General features: G+C 37.2%; 1 pseudogene across 1 annotated transcript in view; it reads right to left on the reverse strand.

The window, feature by feature from the left end:
* Positions 1-17,632, reverse strand: part of LOC309973445 (ADP-ribose glycohydrolase MACROD2-like) — a 794,489-nt pseudogene that overhangs the window by 80,961 nt on the left and 695,896 nt on the right. Inside the window, exon 9 of the transcript XR_014327208.1 lies at positions 12,211-12,288. The product of XR_014327208.1 is annotated as an ADP-ribose glycohydrolase MACROD2-like (transcript). The remainder of the gene's footprint in view (positions 1-12,210; positions 12,289-17,632) is intronic.

Here is a 17,632-nt window from a genome sequence, read left to right on the forward strand (position 1 = left end):
TTTTGTATCTTACTATTTATACTTGTTTTCTGTAAGATTAATCCTAGTCACCACATGCATCAATTAATTGTCCATTCTTTCTCACTGACGTATATTCTTCCATTGTAGGAATATGTTTCAGTTTGGGGCTAAATGAATAACACTGCTAAAAACATTCTTGTACATGTCTTTTGATGGACATATGTACTCATATCATTTGGGTATAAACACAGGAGTGAGACTGTTAAGTAACAGGCAACACGCATGTTTAGCTTTACTAGTTCCTGAAAAAACAGTGTTCTGAAGAGTTTGTTCCATTTTATAGTGCCACCAGAAATGTATGAGAATTCCATTTGTGCCCTTTATTCTTTAGACTATGTTGTGATACTACTTGTCACAAAAGTCTTTATATGGAGCAGAATCTTCCCCCCAAAACCCATTTCCATCCTTTTCACCTCTGGGTACCATATAGAGTGATCACATCTTTGCATATTGAGTCCCTTTGCCTATTCACCTGTTTATTATTCTCCTCATCACACTGTAACATAGCTGTATCTGTTTGTTTCCCTTATCAGGGTATGAGCACTGTGAAGATAAATACTGTTTTATTCATTTCTCTTCCTAGCACCTACTAATAAGGAGTGATCCCAAAATGTCCATTTAATTGGCCCTCTGTTATAGTATTCATCAATGTCTCTAAATAGTAATTAGGGTCTGTAACTTGCTTCCTATTGTACCTTTGGCAACAAAGCGCTAAGGCTACTAGACGCTTCATATACTATATTTATTGCAAAGAACCTTGGAAGAAGAATTGAATGTTTTAGGCAAATCACAACCTCTTTGGGCTTCAATTTTATTATCTTTAGAAAAAAAGGCCAAGAAACTAGATACTATCTTAGATTCCCTCTATCTTTGGCATTATATAAGGATATGTCTCCTGGTAAAGTTTCTAGTCATCCCTGACATTTGTTTACTGGGAGGATGACGTGGAGGGAACCTTCACTGTTTTGAGTGAGCCTCATTCTCTATCACTGTTGATGGGGAACTGACCATCGCACCGCCTCCCAGTCATTGCTGGGACCTTAACTCATTATCTGTGATCTGACTTTGTACAGTGACGGGGAAGACCAGGGCATTCGGAGAGTAGAAGCAGCCACTTTACTGCAGTGTGTCTCCAGTCTCAGTGCCCCCTTCCATACATTCTCAGAGGAATTCCATCAGGAATAGGAAGATCGCACTTCACCAGGGCCTGGGGCACCGCAGATTGGGTGGGACCACATGGGGTGGTAGCCTAAGGCTTATGATGAATACTAGGGATTTTCTCACCTCCCAGTAAGGTCTGGCCCTTCACTTTGAGGATAAGAGGCCACCGCCAAGCTCTTTTGGAATATTCCTCTCCCCGCCCTTTTCACTCTTCACCTGTTTTTACCTGTGTGCTCTACATATTTTGGCAATCTTCTCTTGAAACGAAAATGCATATTTTTTTTTCTCATTTTCCTGAAATTTAGTGAAAAATAGGGAAAGCAATGAGGTTCTCAGCTTTGAAATCCAAGAATGCTCATACTTGCTCATGCCTGAGCCACGCCAGGATTTGGCATATTGTATGGAGGAGGTATGTGTGAGCACGGGGCCCTGCACCCAGGCCTGCTGTGTGTTAATGATGACTCAGCCCATCTGCCTTTCTCTTCAGCCTCTCAGAAATACCACATTCCATCCTGCTTTATTGACCCCATGGGGGCACGCTTTATGTTTGCCTCTCTACATTCAGTCTGGTTGAATTCCACCCACTGTCCTTTGCCCTAATCCCGCCTGGCAGAAGAAACAAAAGAGCATAAAGGATCCCACAGTTTATATGTATATTTTTTATACAGTGAACTCAATCAGCCATACTAATGGGAGGGGACCATTAGAATAGATAATCCAAAAATCCTTTCACTTTTCTTTAGAAATAGATCACATGATTGTTTCTTGGAGGCCTGGTAATTAAGTTTGGCTCAAGCTAATGCTTTAATTAATTTGCATAAAAATCGGTCTGGGAACATCAGTCTGGAATTAAACATTTCTAGAGGAGGATAAACTTAAACTCACTTCATAAATGGGCTGTTTCTGAACGATAGCAACAGCAATATAGTTTTGTTGTGTATAGGTTATTAGATGCTCAGATCTTCTTAAGAACAAAGACTTTGTTTCTTTGATGCTTCTCTTAAAGATAATAGAAATTATGTCCTTTTGTTAAGCTTGCAACTTGATTGCTATTATTCAAAATTCTGCTTGTCTAAAAATACCCCAGATTAAGAGTAAAGTTAAACCTAGGTTAGTGTGAATTTGATTATCTTCTAAGCTATCCTCAGAGTTCTCCTAGGGCCAATAAAACTTACTTTCCTAATGTAAATTATTTCTACAATTATTCTTTTTTGTAGTTACAAAAGAAAGTCAGTTTTCTTATAGAAACACTTAAAAATACTTACAAATATTGAGAATTATGAATAATTTTACAACTAAGGGATTGCCACTGTTAATACTGTAAACTGCTATCATTCTTTTGTACGTGTGTATGTACATATGCACGCATGTATATATATGTATACAAATATATTTATCTGTATATAAGTGTGTGCCTTTGTGTATGTCTGAATATAAAAAATATGTAACTATACACACACACTTATATACGCACATACATACACAATATACAGAAATATATAAATGTATCCTGGCATTGAAATGAATTTACACTTTGATTCTTGCTTTTCTAGTTTACATTTTTATAAGCAGCTTACACTGTCATTACAATTTCTTCAGAAATCTTACAAGATTCATTATATTCCATGTTATGGGCATATTTTTGGATGTTCCCTTTTTTAAAAAATTTTTGCCAGCGAACACAGTACTGCAATGAACATTTTTGTGAATACATACCTCTCTACTTTTGGTAGATGTTACTTTAAGATAAATTCTTAAAGCATAATTTTTGGATCAAAGTGTAAACATTTTACCCTTTTATTACATTTTGTCAAAGTTGCTAATGAGGAGATTATGCCCTTTAATCACCCACCAATGGTGTGTGAGCATGTCTGGATACCCTCTTCATACCAATTCTGTGTATTTTCAATCCTACTTATTAAACATCTGATATTCAAAAGGAGAAGACACTGAAATTATGTTTTATTTGCGTCTCTTCAAGAAACAAAGAGATAGGTCATCTCTTCATGTTTATAATGACTGTATTTCTTCTTTTGTGAATTGTGAGTCCTTTGCCCATTTTCCTCTTAGGTTATTTTTTTTTCTTATTGATTTATGAAGTCTTTATTTTTGTAATAAGAAAATTAATTCTTATTAAATTAGAATACTTATTAAAAGTATAAGTATTTAATACTTACTTATAAAGTATAAGTATTTAATAAGTATTATAAGTATTTATAAAGTATAAGTAAGTATTTAATACTTTTCCTAACAGAATACTTTTCCTAACAGTTTAGTAAGTATTATAAGTATTATAAGTACTTATAAAGTATAAGTAAGTATTTAATAAGTATTCTTATTAAAAAGAATACTTTTCCTAACAGTTTTTCTTTAGAATTTGATTACAACCTTTATTTATCATGTCAAAATTTATATATTCAGATTTAGCCACTTTCCTCTTTTATGACATATATGGACATATGAACACACATAGTACAGATATATATGTATGTGCATGTATTTTATAATACATGAGCATACAATCATGTGTCTATATATACACATTTCAAAAAGCAGTCCTTATTTCAAAATTAAAAAAATATACCTTTGGTTCTTTTAGTCTAGTATTTTTATAGTTTCAGTTTTACATTTCATCTTTGCTCCTTTTGGAATTTAAATTGGCATAAGGAACGAGATTGGGATTCAGTTTATTTTTCCAAATGGTCAAATAGTTTTCTTAATGACATTTACTGAGTCATCTGTCTTTAAAATGTCAGCCTGAATATGTACTGAAATCTCAGATCTGCTGGGGTCTATTTCCAAATTCTTTGTTCTGTTTCATTGATCAGCCTGTCCATCCCTCCAGTAGGACTACACTGTTAATCACATTTTTCAAAGATTCCATGTCATTTTTAGTATATTGATTCTGTCATTGACTGATAATATCATATCTGTGAATTCCCCATCTCCTTCTCAATTGGATTTTATTCATATTGTATCTTTCTATATCATTTGACACATAAAAACCCATCATTGTTATATTTAATCAGAGATTTAAATTTTTATTGATATAAAATGACCAACTCTTTCTCACTTGAGATTTTTTGCTAGAATTCTAACCAGAGAGATTCTAACATAGTTTTCCATGTTTTCTTTTGATGCTCATTTCCCAAATATACTTTTTTTCTAACTTTGCATTTTTAAAGCTTTACTATTTTATTGAAATTAATTCATTTATTTATTTTTAAATTTTTGGCTGCATTGGGTCTTCATCACCGCATATGGGCTTTCTCTAGTTGCGGCGAGCAGGGGCTAATCTTCATTGCGGTGCTCGGGCTTCTCATTGAGGTGGCTTTTCCTGTTGTGGAGCACGGGCTCTATGTGCGTGGGCTTCAGCGGTTGTGGCACGTGGGCTTCAGTAGTTGTGGCTTGTGGGCTGTAGAGCACAGGCTCAGTAGTTGTGGTGCATGGGCTTAGTTGCTCCGCGGTATGTGGGATCTTCCCGGACCAGGGCTTGAACCAGTGTCTCCTGCATTGGCAGGTGGATTCTTAACCACTGTGCCACCAGGGAAGTCCCTCAAAGTTATTCTTAAACCTAGCTTATATTGTCAGAACCCATAGCACAGCAGGATTTTTAGTTTTTTATTATCTTTATCGAAGTCAGCATTGGCTGCAACCCTCCCTGCTCCCCACTAGAGTCTTTGTTTTACAAACTCTGCTACTGAAATTTCCTTTCTTTACTCTCTCCCTTATTTCCTTCCTTATTTCCTCCCTTTATTTCTTCCTCTTTTAACTCTTGTATCAAAATATGACATACGTACAGTAAAGTACACAAACGCTATGCAGAGCTCAATTAAATAACCAAAAGCAGGTAGAAAAACTATACATTCTTATGATAACCATCTAGCCCAGAAGCCCAGCTCACAGCTCAATCAGTATCTCCTCCCCAGTCACCCAAGTTCAATCAACACCCTGACTGTCATAGTAATCACTACCTACATTCTCTTTACCATTTCACTGCTTAAGCACATCTTTCTAAATATTAGTTATTTTTTCCTGCTTTTCAAAGTTGACATAGATGAACGTGTATAATATACATGCTTTTGTACATTCTTTAGTTTAATATAAAGCTTGTGAGATTCATCCGTGTTTTTGCCTGTAATTGTAGTTTGTAATTTCTGATGAGACATCTGCTTCATCCTTATATTGGTTTCTCTGTATGTAACTTGTCTTTTTCATCTGATTGTTTTTGAGATTTTTCTGTTTATCACTGGTGTTGAGCAAGTTGATTGTGATTTGCTTAAGTATAATTTTCTTTATGTTTCTTGTGCTTTGGGGTCATAGAGCTTCTTATATATGTGAGTTCATAGTTTTCATAAAGTTTCTGAAAAATTTCAGCAACTATTACTTCAAATATTTTTTTCTGTCTCCCTTTCCCATGCCTTCCTTGAGAGATTCCAGTTCATGATTATTGTATTTGGAATCATTCTTGAAGTTGTTCCATGGCTCACTGATGCTCTTTTCATTTCCTTCAGTCATTTATTCTCTCTGTGTTTGAATTTGGATAGTTTCTATAGCTATATCTTCAAATTCACTAATCTTTTCTTCTGCACTGTCTAATATGTCATTATTCCTGTCAAGTATAATTTTCATCTCAGACACTCAACAGAGTGAATTGAATCTTTAGAAATTCAACTTGGGTCTTTTTATATCTTCCATGTTTCTAATGAACATGGTGATCCTTCTTTTAGCTTCTTGAAGATGTGTAACACAATTAATAATTTTTAACATGCCCTTTCATATTATTACCCCATCTGTGCCACTTCTGGATTGATTTCTATTAATTGATATCGCTTCTCCTATAGGTCATACTTTCCTGTGTCTTGTCAAGTAGGCCAATTAATAACCCTACAACAGACTCTGAGTGTTCAAGTAAAAGGAAGAGTCACACGTCTCTCACTTTACATCAGAAACTAGAAATGATTAAGCTTAGTGAGGAAGGCATGTCAAAAGCTAAGACAGGCTGAAAGCTAGGCCTCTTGCACTAAGCAGTTAGCTAAGTTATGAAGGCAAAGGAAAAGTTCTTGAAGGAAATTAAAAGTGATTCTCCAATAAACACATGAATAATAAGAAAGCGGAACAGCCTTGTTGCTGATAATGGAGAAAGTTTGAGTGGTCTGGATAGAAGATCAAACCAGCCACAACATTCCCTTATTTCAAAGCCTAATCCAGGGCAAGGCCCTAACTCTCTTCAATTCTATGAAGGCTGAGAGAGGTGAGGAAACGGCAGAAGAAAAGTTTGAAGCTAGCAGAGGTTGGTGCATGAGGTTTAAGAAAAAAAAAATTCACCTCCATAACATAAAAGTACAAGGTAAGGAGCAAGTGCTAATGTAGAAGCTGCAGTAAGTTACCCAGAAGATCTAGCTGAGATTATTAATGAAGGTGGCTACACTAAACGACAGCTTTTCAATGCAGAAGAAGCAGCCTTCTATTGGAAGAAGATGCCATTTAGGACTTTTATAGCTAGATAGGAGAAGTCAATGCCTGGCTTCAAAGCTTCAAAGGTCAGCCTGACTCTCTTGTTAGGGGCTAATGCAGATGGTGACTTGAAGTTGAAGCCAATGCTCATTTGCCATCCCCCAAATCCCAGGACCCTTCAGAATTATGTTCAGTCTACTCTTCCTGTGCTCTACAAATGGAACAACAAAGCCTGGATGACAGCACATCTATTTACAACATGCTTTACTGAATATTTCAAGCCCACTGTTGAGACCTACTGCTCAGAAAAAAAGATTCCTTTCAAAATGTTATTGCTCATTGACAATGAATTTGGTCACCCAAGAGCTCTGAGGGAGATGTGCAATGAGATTAATGTTGTTTTCATGCCTGCTAACAAAATATCCATTCTGCAGCCCATGGGTCAAGGAGCAATTTTAGCTTTCAGATCCCATTATTTAAGAAATACATTTCATAAGGCTATAGCTGCCATAGATAGTTCTCTGTTGGATCTGGGCAAAATAAATTGAAAACCTTCTGGAAAGGATTCACCATTTGAGAAGCCATTAGGGACATTCATGATTCATGGGAAGTGGTCAAAATGTGAACATTAACTGGAATTTGGAAGAAGTTGATTCCAACCCTCATGGATGACTTTGAGCGGTTCAAGACTTCAGTGGAGGAAGTAACTGCAGATGTGGTAGAAATAGCAAGAGAATTAGAATTAGAAGTGGAGGCTGAAGATGTGATTGAATTGCAACAATTTCAGGATCAAACCTTCACAGATGAGGAGTTACTTCTTATGGAAAAGCAAAGAAAGTGGTTTCTTTCTTTCTTTTTTTTTGGCGGTACGCGGGCCTCTCACTGTTGGGGCCTCGCCCGTTGCGGAGCACAGGCTCCAGACGCGCAGGCTCAGCGGCCATGGCTTACAGGCCCAGCCGCTCTGCGGCATGTGGGATCTTCCCGGACCGGGGCACGAACCCGTGTCCCCTGCATCAGCAGGCGGACTCTCAACCACTGCGCCACCAGGGAAGCCCGAAAGTGGTTTCTTGAGACGGAATCTAATTCTGGTGAATGCTGTGAAGATTGTTGAAATGATAGCAAAGGGTTTAGAACATTACATAAACTTAGTTAAGAAAGCAGTGGCAGGGTTTGAGAGGATCGACTCCAATGTTGAAAGAAGTTCTACTGTGGGTAAAATGCTATCAAACAGCACTGTATGCTACAGAGAAATCATTCATGGAAGGAAGAGTCAATGATGTGGAAAACGTCATTGTTGTCTCAATTTTAAGAAACTGCCACAGCCGCCCCAAACTTCAGCAACCACCACCCTGATCAGTCAGCAGCCGTCAACATACAGGCAAGACCCTCCCCCAGCAGAAAGATCACGACTCCCTGGAGACTCAGATGATAGTTAGCATTTTCTAGCAATAAGATCTTTTTACAATTAAGGTATGTGTATTGATTTTTTAGACATAATGCTATTGCACACTTAATAGACTACAGTATATTGTAAACATAACTTTTATACGCACTGGGAAACCAAAAAATTCATGTGACTTGCTTTATTGCAGTATCTGCTTTATTTCAGTGGTCTGGAACAGAACCCACAAGGGTGGGTTGTACAAGGGTGTGCTTGTACAAACACCCTTGAAAAGATGGGCCAAAACAAAGGCAGTAAGGGCCTCTGCTCATAAAACATGCAGGAACACAGGAGCTGCATGATTTGTCTTCCAATACTTCTTTTCATGTCCGGTAATTTTGTTGATTACTCTGTTGGATGTGTGTGAGGTATGTTTCTATTTCTATAAATGTTCTTCAGTTTCATTCTAGGATCAGTTAAATTATTCAGAAACAGTTTGATCCTTTTAAGTCTTGTTTATAAGCTGGCTTGCAGAGGACAAGAGCAGCATTTAGTGAATTGCTAGTTTTGCTCCACTATTGAGGTAAACCCTTTCTGAGCCCTCTTGAGGTTTTAGGTTTTCCAGTCTGCCTGGTGGGAACGGGCACTCCTCTCAGCCTCATGCATGCTCCAGGTATCATTCCCTCAAGTCCTTTAATGTTCTTTACCCAGCCTGTTATGCATGCGCAGATCAATACTCAGCTGAAGACTTGAGGGATTCCCTCTGTAGGTCTCTAGAGCGTTCCCTGTGTGGAGCTCTCTCCTCTCCAGGACTCTGCCCTGGAAACACTAGATGCTTGGCCTTCTAGGACTCTCAGCTCTGTGTCCTCAACTCAGGGAGTCTCCTGGGCTGTGCACTGTAGCCTGGAAAGTCTCTCCAGACAGTCAGCAGGGACAACCACAGGCCTCACCTCACTTCCTGACTCTCAGCCATCACTGGGACTTACCAAATTTTAATATGAATTGGTGCTTTTATTCTCCATGACAATGGAAAAACATTACATACTTTAATTTAACTCATCCCAATAAACGGCATTATTATGATATATTTTATTTGATTAATTTTTTTACAGAGATTTTATTTTTATGTTTTAAACTTTTTAGTTTATATTGTAGTATAGTTGATTAACAATGTTGTGTTAGTTTCAGGTGTACAGCAAAGTCATTCAGTTATACATATACATGTATCTAGTCTTTTTCAAATTCTTTTCCCATTTAGGTTGTTACATAATATTGAGCAGAGTTCCCTATTTTAATTCTAAGCATCTCTTAACTCCCATAGTACATTATTATTACAGTCATCATTATTAATTTGTACCATCAATACTCATTTACATTTATCCAACAATTACTATTTACCTTGCTTTTAATTCTTTCCTTCATCTTTGATCTTCTTTCTGGGATCAATGTCCCACCTGAAGAACACCAGAATTTTTTGGTGGTGAAGTTTGCTTTGTTTGGTCCAAAATGTTCTTAATTAACCTTTATTCTTGAAACATACATTTTCTCTGTGTTTAGAATCCATGGTGAGCAGCTATTCTGTTGTACTGTCTTTTTATTTCCGTCCTATCTTTTGCAAAGTTAGATATCAGTCCAGTTGTTTGATAATTGCTTTTGGATGTTCTGTTTATCTTTGGCTTTCAGGAACTTTACTATATGGGCCTGGTTGTAGATTTATTTTGCTTGGTGTTCAAAGGACTTTTGGAACATGTGGCTTAATATCCCTTCTTACCAGAATTTCTTCCAGTATTGCCCAATCCCCTCTCCCCTTTCTGTCTGGGATTCCAATTACACGTGTAATAGACTTTGTCATTTTATCCTCCATATCTTTTCCCTTTCTTTAGTTTGCCATTCTGTGCTTCTCTCCTGTTTTTATTTTGGATATGTTCTTCTGACCTAACTTCTAGTTCATAAATTCTCTTTCATCTGTGTCTAATAAACCATAAACCCGCTCACTGAATTCTTCATTTCAGTGTGAAATCTTTTACTTCTAGACTTTTTCTTTTTCGCTTTTTTTCTGTTTTGAATTCTCAGTTCTCAGCTAAGATTTTCACTCTTGTCTTTATCCCCCTTATAGTCTTGGTGTTTTATACTTTGTAACACTACTATTTTCAGCCCAAGAGGGCTTGCCACCCTTGACTGTTTGTTTTTCATGTTACCTCCTTTCTTTATTTTTTTCTCGCTATTTTTTTGTCTGTGTGAGCTGGACATTATATTTAACAAATTGTTTATGTAAATGGTTTGAAACTTAGAATACTTTTTTTTCCCCATCTAGTATGTAATTTACATTTATTTTTCTCAGGTACCTAGAGGGACTGGTAATCTAGGTTGATCTTAATATAATCTGGGGATTGAGATGATTCGAAGCTGAGCGGCAGTCTCGCAAGAGGCTGATCTACTGCTGTTTCATTCTTCCTGCTAAGGTATACATCTTTGGGGTTTCAACACGAAACACAGGGGTTTACCAGCCTTTGCCCTTTTGAGCAGTGGGACTTAAGATGCTTTTTGCAGAATCAGCAAATGCCCTAAGGTAAAAACAGTTTCAAATTCTGTCTCTGTATGTCAGTTTTCATATATATTCATTATATATATATATATTTATTTATTTATTTAGGTCCAGGTTGTCTAGTGGGAGTAATGGTCTAAATTATTTAGATTCTCATTACTGAAAGTGTCTCCTTCTTTTTCTTTCTCGTTTAAAATAATATACTATAATTTTCAAAGGTAAAAGCAACCATTTAAGTAAGCTCTTTTGATACTAATTTTGAAACAATTATTTCAACGTTTTCATACATTTAAATGAGTCTCTTATCACGTAGTCCTTTCCAACTGTGCCCTTCTCAGTCTTGAATGTTTCCTTCTTTTCTGTATTTATTGTTTCTGCACAGGTCTTTTGTTAGTTTCTTCAGAAAGGACACTTGGGTGGCATATTTTCTTAATCTTTCTATTCCTGAGAAAATATTACTCTTGACTTCATGCATGAATAATAACTTCACTAAATATAGACACGGTGTCCTTTAGAGCCCTGGAAATGTTACTCCTTTTTTTTTTTTCTTTTTTTTGAGGATTTAGAGCTGTGGAAGAAGAAGGCTAAGGCTAATCTGATTTGGGTGATTTTGCTTATAACCTGATTTTGAATTTCCTAGATGCTTTAAAAGCCCTCCTTTATTATCAATCTTCAGAAATTCCATGAGGATTTGTAGGTTTTTGTTCTCATTTGTTTTCATTATCTTTGCCTATAAATACAACATGTACTCTTGTGTTTTGGGTAGAGGAACTGGTTTGCATTAGGAAAACATTTTTTTCTGTTATTTTTCTAAAGACTGCTTCATTTCTATTTGTTCTATTATCTCTTCTTGGTATTCCAAGGAGATGTAGATTTAATCTCCTGTATACACTGTCTCCATGTTTCACATTTATTCTCATTGGTATCATATCTTCCTTCCAGTAGTTGCAAATCCAATGCCTACAGAGTTCAGTCAGGTAAAAAAAATAAATGAAGCCAGCCAGGTACAAAATTAATGAGTAATGAGGATTGTGGAGAGCAAACATCCCTTCTAAATGTGGCAGCTACCAATCAGCTGGTATTTAGCTCTAGTAAAATACAGTTGACTCCTTTTTTTTTTTTTTGCGGTGCGCAGGCCCCCCACTGCTGCGGCCTCTCCCGTCGCGGAGCACAGGCTCTGGACGCGCAGGCCCAGCGGCTATGGCCCACAGGCCCAGCCGCTCCGCGGCACGTGGGATCCTCTGGGACCGGGGCATGAACCTGCATCCACCGCATCGCCAGGCGGACTCTCAACCACTGCGCCACCAGGGAAGCCCCAGTTGACTCTTGAACAACATGGGTTTGAACTGTGCAGTTCACTTATAGGTAAATTTTTTTCAGCAAATACGTACTACATAGTACTACATAGTCTGTGGTTGGTTGAATCCGTGGATGTGGAACCACAGATACGGAGGTCTGACTATAAAGTTGTTCACCGATTTTTGACTGTGTGGAGGGCTGGTGCCCCTAATTCCTGAGTTGTTCAAGATTCCAGGTTCCATTTTTCCAGAAAAAGTAAAATCTGGGTTTTAGAAAACGCAATATTCTAAAGCAGAGAAAACAAACAACAAAAAAAAAACAACTGAAAAAGAATCTCACAACTTACCATTGGGATGATCTTGGCCACATATAGAATGATCTGTTACTTCATTTTCTTCTGTAATATTGTCATCCTTTGCAGAATCTGACATCACAAACAAGCAAAATCCCTAGTCAGCATTTTTTAACCAGGAAATACAACAGCCTCCAGCACTAAAAGAATAGATCTATGTTTGGGGAAAAAAATCTATTATTTTTTAAAAATGCCATTAAAATACTTAAATATCTTCATCAATAAATAAGCTTTTCTTAAAGTACTGCATAAGATGTCTGCACAAAGTTCACAAGGTAAAAACGGTGAAGATTCGGCTAGAACATCTTTTTCACAACAAGGAAGAAAATATAAGCAGACTTTATGCATCAGTGAAAATCTTAGGAGAATTGTGCAAAAGGATATGAAAGGAAGGCAAAATAGAGAAGATTAAAGGAATATAATTTTAATGTTCTTAATGCTTCCATTACTGTTGTTGTGCATATATGGGAGCCTTGAGTCCTTGAAAAAGGCAGATGTAGAGCTTTGAAATCCAGTGGTAATTAAGTTCATCTTCCTCAGGAGCTATACCAGTAGAAAGATAGCAAAGGGGGAACACAAACCTTCTGTTTTGTGCAACTTCACCCTTTCTCTTGTGTAGCACATTTAAACGTGGGATCAGCATAAGTTCATCATTTTTTTTTTTTTTTATTGTATGATGTATTTTACAGGAAATATGTGGCTAAAAGGATTCCAGTGACTTATGGACTCTTGCAAAGCTACAAAGCGCCCCCTGTTGGATGTTGGAGACCTCTAGGGAGGCTCTTCAAAATCCATTGGAAAGAGCACGTGAGTAGGTCAGCAGAAAGACAGAAAATAGATCTTTCATTCCACAAATATTTACAAAGGGCCAACTCTACGCCAGGCACAGTTCTTGACACTGGGGAGTCAATAGTAAACAAAACAACAAATCTCTGCTCTCATAGGGGTTACAATCTAGTGGATATTTTTCATGCAGTTAAAAGGGTGGTAATCCAAAGATATCTAAAAGTCATGAGCTAATCTTGTATGCATGTGGCCACGGAGAGAGCTGGGGATGGTAGACCAGCACGTCTAATACAAATGGGTTCTCTACTGAGTTCATATTCCTCAGTTGTGTTTTAACTCCCTAACGAGAGCTGAATCAGATGGAATCTAAAATAAATCATTCTTGCTTTGTTTCCCTTACCCATTTTTCTCTCTCCCTCCCCAAACTAGGAGATAGCTTTAAACAATATGTTTTAGAATATTATGAGAAAGTCTGTTTCTCCAACTTGCCACAAGCAACATTTGATGGACAAGTGAGAAACCTGAGTAGTTAACATAAGATTCAAATTTAATAACCAGTGAAGCAAGTATACACCCAAAGTATATGGTTTTAATTGACTGCAAATAATTCCCCCAAGGCAACTGTTTAATTACCTGAACTGATTCTTATTTCTTTCTGAGACTGACAATAAGTTTCAAAGTCCAAATTTGGAAGCAAAACTTGAGCACAGACACATTTCCTAAACTGTTAACTCACTCACGTCAAATTGTTTTAAATCAGCTCCCATTAAAATATGCCTTTTTAATTTTAAATCTAACATGTGGATTAAAAAATATCATTTGAATACTTTTTTCCACATGAACACTGAAAATGAACAATGACTGAAAGAAGGTACTATATGAACCAGGCTAAATTTTAATTTTGAAAGTATTTTAGTTCTACTTGTTTATAGAAAATGGTACCATTTGATATGCAGCCTTGTACAACACTCATTTCTTTCAAGATTATCCAAGATTTTGTATGTAGTTAAAATTTATTCATTTACACTTAACAACAATTCATTATATTTTCTAATTTACATAAACATTATGTTTCATGTACCAAATATGACTTAAGAAATGTCTTTTGAAAAGTGATTTACACTGAGTTTACAAGTTTATGGTCCAATGAGTCATGTAAGATGGGTGAAAGTACTTAAAAAATTAATCATTAGTCTATACCTGTTTGTCACCAACATCTGTGTCTTTGGTAAGTTAAATGACCCTTTAATTTCAATTTCCTTGAGGAGTTGCTGTAACATTGCTAAGGTACCTTCTGATCTTTTGTGCTCTAAAATATACAGTGTATTTCACTGAATCCAAGATACCATCAATTGTTATTTGCACTATTATTTTGTGTAGAATCAAAAAAATGAGACCAAATGAACTATAACACACCATACATTCTAAGAATGTGTCCTGGCTTTGGAAATAAAATATATAAAAGACTATGCATCCGAGAAATATAACGTTTCAGTATATTGTGTGTGTACAGAAATATGCCTTTATGTGATGACAAGGATTTCCCATCAATATGACCCATCACCAAAGCCACAAGTTCACTTTGTCTTGTATGTGAGCCTCTTCTCCAGAAGTGTACACGCCTATTGTATGCACAGCAATAAAGCAAGATAAACAGGATAAGCTCATGATAGCATGCACAAATAACCAGGTGGCTACAGAAGACTGTTTCCACTACAGTGTCTCTATTAAAAGGGCTATGTGAATTTCCAGTCTCATGAACTTTAGCAGGACTGGTTTTGATCCTGAATGTTTTAAACCATGGATCGCATTACATTACACTTAGTCGTGGGTATGAAATGACTGGAGATTTTCTGCTTGGGAGGGGATGAAAGCTGCACTATATATGTATATAAAGTCATTATTCACAATGAGAAAGAGAGAAAATATATCCAGTATGTATTGTCATTAAAAGAGGGTATTTTTTCATAGCCATAAACTACCATGAAAACTATAGTTGTATATACTAAATTCTTGAATCACCTTGGATTCACATCTTATTTAATTCTAAAAATTATCATTTGGTAATGTTCAAAAAATGTGAAAGAGTTATCACCTAATTCTGAGATTCTGTCAATGTTCTTTTAATAGCAGAGAATTTGAATTAAATTTATATGTAGATCCTGACTTTCAAAATCCTTAAGGTCAATGTCCTATTAGAGAATTTTTTCACATGCAAATATTAAATCAAATAGCCAAGGCAAAGTTCTACAGACAGAAATTCTAAACAGTAGGTCATTTTTAATGAGGTCAGTTACACATGTCTGTACAGGATAGTACATGTATAGATTTAAGCTGTGATGATAAATGATGATACTATTGAATTTTTAATAAACATATCTAGACTATAAATCAAAATAAATTGCTCTCTATTTTGAAAATGTTCCCTTAGAACAAAAGTTCTTATACCTAGAGCACCACTAAATATACTCTAGGGGTCCACAAACCTTTTTGAAATGATATGCAAATGTGTGCTTATATTCATATGTTCATTTTTCTGGGAGGAGATAGCTTCTGTCATATTCTTGTAGGGATCTGTGACCCCAACAAGGTTAAAAATAACTATAGAAATGTATACTCTAATGCCAGTGACACTGCCATTTTTATTTATTTTTGGCTGCATTGGGTCTTCGTTGCTGTGTGCGGGCTTCCTCTAGTTGCGGCACACGTGCTTCTCATTGCGGTGGCGTCTCTTGTTGCGGAGCACAGGCTCTAGGTGCACGGGCTTTGGTTGTTGTGGCTCGTGGGCTCTAGAGCGCAGGCTCAGTAGTTGTGGCGCATGGGCTTAGCTGCTACGTGGCATGTGGGATCTTCCTGGACCAGGGCTCGAACCCATGTCCCCTGCATTGGCAGGTGGATTCTTAACCACTGCTCCACCAGGGAAGTCCGATTAACTATCTTTGAGGACATTTTCAAGCCAGGAGGTGAACAAAATCCATCCAGTAAGAGACGTAGCCCCTGACTATTATTCAGAGTAGCAGCAAGAGGTCATTTGGGTGTAAAAGTTCTAATGGGTCTGAACGAAATAAATGCCATGTGTGAATGCCTATATGTAAAATATTCTTGCTCTGTAACGTGTCAACGTCCACATGTGAGCACCTTAGCTTGATGCAAAAGTTGCACAGAAACACAATCACCTGGATTGCCTTTGATTCTTATAAAATAGTTAAACCAAGCAAAACATTTATCCTGGTCTGTTCATTTAGCTGGTTTAATGTGTGAAGCAATTAGAATAAAGTAATTTTTCTTCCAGCTGAACAGTGTGATAATTCACTATAAACTAGAGTCTCTACAGCCGATTAGGGTCTCCTTGAAGCTTTGCAGTGATGCCCCCATACATAAAGGAAAAATATATCCTGCAATACATTCCCAGAGGATTCAGATGGCAAAGCTCAGAACTGTGCTTGGACCCAGTGATGCTGGATACACAGGCTGAACTATGTTTACCTGAAAAGGAACTGGGTCCACAGGACAGGACATGGCCCTGAGCAGTGGGAACTGAACTATGGTTGGTCATTTGCCTCCACTACGCTCTCATTAACCCCCATTAAAAGGCAGAGAATCATTCCCAGAGCTGTGGAATCTGTGTGCTAAGTGTCTTTGAGACATGCCTGCGAGAACTACCATCACGTATACTAACTTTGTTTCTATAAGAAAACATATTCCAAATTCTGAACATTACACCTGGGTAAACCAGCTTATTCCAACACTGGAGGTGGTATTCTTCTGCAGGTTGTTTTTGAAAATATAAGCAAATAAGAGAATCAATCATGAGTGGATGGGCACTAGGTTGGAGGTGTGATTCTAGGTTTACACCGACAAGCTTCATAACTAGGAAAATCCATTCACTTTACATGCTTGCAGTTTCAGCATCTAGGACCTGAGGGTGTCAAGGCAGATAATCCCTTTTATACACTTTATAACTCGAATCTGCTGACTTGTTCAAATGATCTCTTCCTTCCAGACAGCACTTCTCTGTAAATCTGCCTACCTGTGTTGGACAGTTCTTGCACTGAGATTTTTACTGTCTATTTATAAAATAAAGGTTAATAGTGGGGGAAGCGTTGCTGTGTGTCATCAGTGACACACTGGCCGCCTTTAACTCTGCAACTCGAAGAAGAATCATCACAATGCAAAACAGAACAGTTGGGTATGAAGCCGGGCTGGACCATGATGGAAAAAGAAATGCTTAATTACCCCTTCCATCAAGTTAATTTTTCCCCTTTGGCGATGTAAACAAAGGCAAATCTGCTCTTGTTGGGTTGTCTGTGACCTGGTCTCCTTGACCTCCATCCTCTGATGCCTTTCTGTTCTCGCCTCCCTCCCCCTTGCTGAGCCTTGCACTGCAGGCTCTCTTGAAATCATTAGAAAAAAATCTGACCAGGCCATAGGCATGAAAAGTAGCTATCGTTCTAAATACAAACCGACTTGAAATTCTATTAAAATGTTCATCTATAAATCAGGGAGAAGACAAGTATTTTATTTACACTTTGGTTTAATTTGATCTGATAACTACTACTGAGAGGACTGTCCCCTTAGGAGAAGGGAGGAAGGATTTTTTTGACCCTTACTTGGAGTAGGGTCAGAGCCG

Source organism: Leucopleurus acutus, assembly GCF_964270905.1.
Source record: "Leucopleurus acutus genome assembly, chromosome: 16".
Lineage (NCBI taxonomy): Eukaryota > Metazoa > Chordata > Mammalia > Artiodactyla > Delphinidae > Leucopleurus > Leucopleurus acutus.